Genomic DNA, 4,511 nt, shown 5'->3' with positions numbered 1-4,511 from the left:
CCGCCCATTGGCTGGCGCGAGGTGAGGGCGCCGCGTTCTATATTTAGAAAGTCGGGCCGGTTCTAGGCGCGCGGAGGAATGCTCGGACCGAGGGGCGGGGCCACGTCCTCATTAGGTCACTGGGGTGGGGCTCTAGCTAGCCCCGCCCCCCACCCTGTGCCTCAATTTCTCCCTGCAGTGCGGGGATCCTGGGATCGTTGGGGCCCGGTCACCGGGGGCCCTGTACCGCACCACTAGGACTCCCTGCCTTCGCCAGGGTCGTGCAGGGGGCAGGGCAGAGATGGGGGGCGCAGATCGGGGCGGTGCTGTAGAAATCCCGGATCTGGGGGGTGACTGCAGTACCCGGGGTGCCAGGAACCAGCTGGGGCGAGAAAATCAGTGCATGGTGGGATATCGGAGGACAGCCCTAAAGCTGGGAAGCGGTGGAGAAGGTGAGAGTCCCCGGGGCAAGATGGGGGGCATGGCCTGGAATTTGTCGCCACAGAAATCCTGGCGCTGGGGGGCATTATGGCATCCAGACTAGGAGGAGCCGGCAGGGGGAAGGCAGTGCATTGTGGGATGCTAGAGGGCAGGCCTGGCTGTCCTACAGGTATAAGGGTAGGGGAAGCGCTGCTCTTGTGGGGTTGGACCCCTTTTCCATCTCCCTGCACCCGGGAAGCCAGGGGCAAGGCCCTAAAAGCCTAAAAAATGACCTGAATCAAAAACTGGGAGAAAACAACAGGACCCCCCCAGGAGATGCCCCCCCCTTTGGTGAGAACAGGGGGTGTAGGCCCCAGGCTCTGGCCCCCAAATGAGACTCAGCGCTCCCCTCCCCCCCAAACACCCCCTTCCCCTGACACAAACACAAGCAGAACCCAGGCATTCTGGATACATGTGGACACAACCCAGGTGTCCTTGGTATACACACACATGCACAGGTACACACTTCCTCCCCTCCCTGCCCCAGGACTGCAGCACTGGCCCCAGCAGGCAGAGACCCAGGACTGTTTCCCCCCAGACACGAGCCTGGGTGCTGCAGGTCTGGGCAGCTCTTGGGGCTCCCGAGAGCTCTACATGAGAGACTACAGCAGGGAGAGAACCCTGATGCCCTGAGCTCTGCCCCTGGGTGTGCCTCAGTTTCCCACTCCCTGAGCAGGGCACTGGCTAGCTCAGGGCCTTTCTCCTCTCCTGATCTGGAAGTACTGGCTTAGAGGAGGGAGGGTGGTTTCCAGGGTTGGGGGACACATCCCCATCCCCAAAGGCCCCTACCCAGCAGCAGCTGCCTCCCCCTCCCTGAGAGAGACTTTGGGCCCCTCCAGCCCAGCTGCTTTCAACCCCTTCCGCACGTCTAACCCCTCATCCAGAGATGGCCCCAGAGGGGGAAATGGCCCCTTACTCTGAGGGGAAGACAACCCCTGACCCCAGGGGAGTAGGAGCTATGAATCAAGGCCTCCTGGGGGCCTCATGGAGGGAATGCAGCAGAGCAGGCCAGCAAGGAGCACATCACCCCTAGCCTAACCCCCACAAGCCCCCCACCCCACCCCCAATAGACAGAGGCACCTGCACACACTGCATCCAAGAAATCTCAGTTCCTTTATTGTAGGCCCAGCAGGCAGCGGCTGGGGCAGGTCCGTGACCAGGGCACGGGGCCCGTGGCCTGTCCTGCCACCAGCCCTGTGGCGCCGGAGCCGTTTGTTCGGTTTAATGCACTCGACCCAACGTTGGTTTGGCATATCGAAAACGGACAGACAGGGGACGCAGCGATGGGGGGTGGGGGGAGCCCCAAGGCACCGGCTGAGCCACCCCCCCCAACCCCAGACAGGTGAAGGGACTGGGACAAAGATGACTCTGGAAAGAGGCCGCCCAGCCTATGAGGTACCAGCATAGGGGAGCCCAGATGCCTGGGTTCTGTTCCCCCACTCAGCCCAGCATAGCTTTGTGCCTCAGTTTCCCCGCCCAGGCTTGCTGCTGAGGCCCACATGGGGGTATATGTACAGCACCTGGTGCAGTGTGGGCTGGCTCCCCTCAGACTGCAGTGCAGGCAATGAATGCTCTGGTTTATTTGGTATTCAGTTGCACCAGTGACCCTGAGGGGAGGGAGGGGGGCAGTGATGGGTTCCCCCCACCCCAGCCTCAGCTACCACCAGATCATCTTGAGACCCAGGTACCCCCTGAGGGGCAGATGAAGGGACCCCCCCCAGCCCCACCTGGGTCTAGGAGGGATGGAGAAGGGGACTTGAACACAGGGCAGGGCAGATGAAACTTGGAGGGGTGGCACCCAGGTGATAACCCCACCTCCCCTATGATTGGCTAGCAGGCACCCAATCACCGAGAAGAGCTCTGGCGGGAAGGGGGAGGCCTAGGCCTTTATTGGTAGTGGGAGACAAGAGCTAGGAGCTGATTGGAGGGCTCTGAGCTTCTCTTCCCTTTTGAAAGGGGCCAGGACAGCCTCATGGTGCCCAGAGGTGTGATCCCACCTGGGCTGTGACACGATTGAGGTGGGGTCTCCATGGCGGGCAATTACCAACAGGACATGGAGCAGAAGGCCCAGGTGCCCCAGGCAGAGAGGCAGCGACTGTCAAACCAGGGGCTGGTATTGAGCAGCGCTGGTGGCCAGGCTCTCCTGTCAGTCCTACGGTGAAGCTCTGGTTCCTCTGCTATAGCCCTGCCTCTTGCACTGATATCCCCCAGTGGGGAGACTGGGGTAGAAGAGGCAAATCCTTTTGCCAGGGCATCTTTGCTTCCCCCTCTGCCCTGGAAGGCAGCTCCCCTGGAGCTGAGCCCAGCCTGGCCCTATAACTCAGTGCACTTGTGAGAGGCTTAAAGCCCAGGGGGTTGGGGAGAGGGCCATTGGGGGTGGGGTCCTGCATGCTGAACCCCCACCATAGTGCGGGAGGGCACCGCTTTAGATTTCACAGAAGGCCTTGCAGCCCAAATCGGGGTGGGGGGCCTGGACCAGCCATGATCTTCAGCTCCCATGAAGGGTGGGCATGGGGAGTGGTGGGGAGGGAGCTGCCTCATGCCAGAAGGTGGCCCTCAGCTATGGGGGAGGGGAACAGGACACAAAGGGGGTCCACAGACCCCATGCCAAAGCCTCACCAGGGTAAAAGGGGGGAGCACCATGCCCAGAGGCCACCTCCACCCCAAGCAGGGCCAAGGAGCCAGGAACACCCCCTCGGCAGGTGTAAATCAGTCGACGGAGCAGCCCTGTCTACACTACTCCACTCCTATCATATCAGCCCCTATCCCACAGCCCTGTTGTCCTTGGGCCCAGGTCCTGCGGGGGAGGTGGCAGCCTCATAGCCAGCCAGACGAACCAAAGGGGCCGCTTGCGGCCGGGTGGGGGTGACAAGGGATGTGGCGAGTCACAGACATGGCGCGTTCTTGGTTATATATTACATAAAAATTGTGCCAAAAACAGTTCGTTTCTCCTTTTTTGTTGTTGGTTTGTGGGGGGGTTTTTTTGTTGCTTTTTTGTCTTTTTCCCATTTTTTCTTTTTTTTGTTTTTTTGATCATAAAAATCCGCCTGTGGGCCAGCAGGGGAGGGTGCAGGGGATGGGGGTGGCCACGGCACGGCGGACGCACATGTGCCTCGAGGGGACGGGGCGCAGACAGACACATGGACACGCGGTGGGTCCCTTGTGGTGGGCGCCGAGGGAACAGTTTTTCCCACCTTCTTTTGTACTTCCCCCCCTTATTTGCAATATTTACAGCATTTCTGCACCCCCCTCCACAAAAAAACAGTGCCTCCCCCCACCCTCCCCCCAAAACGGCGCCTTGGAGGGGTCTCCAGCCCCATGAGGAGAATTTTGCTTTGTGCTTCGAGAGGGAGTCCATGTTGACGTGGGGGAGCTCTGCTTTTTTTTTCCACCTTGGAAAGAAAAAAAAAACAACACACAAAGGGTTCGGGGCGGGGTCCAGGCTGGGGGGGGGGAAATCGGTTCATTTTTTCCCTTGCTTTTCTGCTTTTTCTCCCCTCAATTTTTGTAGGGTCTTTTTTTTCCCCCACTCAGCATCCAACATGGGAGAGGGGAAGTGAGTTCAGCTCCAGCAGCCCTTTGTGGCACCTGACCGCCACCCCCACTCCCATAATCCTTACCCCCCTCCCCTTCTCTAGACCCCAGCAAGAGTGGAAAGGACAGACGGACGCAGGGACGGAGCAGCGTAGCTGAGGGCAGTGTTAGCTCCCCCTCCATACGCACACACGACTTCTAGAGGCTCCAACGCCCCCAGAAAGCTGCGGGGGGAGGTGGGGGGCAGAGAGGACATGAAGAGAAGGCAACACCTCCCCCCCATTCAAGGCAGTGGCCATGGCACCGTGCACCCCCTCAGGAAGATAGCAGGAGCTGAGGGAAAAGGCAGTGTGCGAACCAGTCCCCCCCCCAGCACCACGGGGGCAAATACTGGGAGCTATGGGCCATCTCTGCCCACCCCTGGCCTAGCTATGTCTCTCCCTGGCTATAGCTCTCTCTCTGTATATATAGATATAGATATATAGCAATTTTTTAATATATATATATATATATTAATT

This window comes from Alligator sinensis, unplaced genomic scaffold (assembly GCF_000455745.1).
Source record: "Alligator sinensis unplaced genomic scaffold, ASM45574v1 scaffold1892_1, whole genome shotgun sequence".
Lineage (NCBI taxonomy): Eukaryota > Metazoa > Chordata > Crocodylia > Alligatoridae > Alligator > Alligator sinensis.
This window is presented reverse-complemented; position numbering follows the sequence as displayed.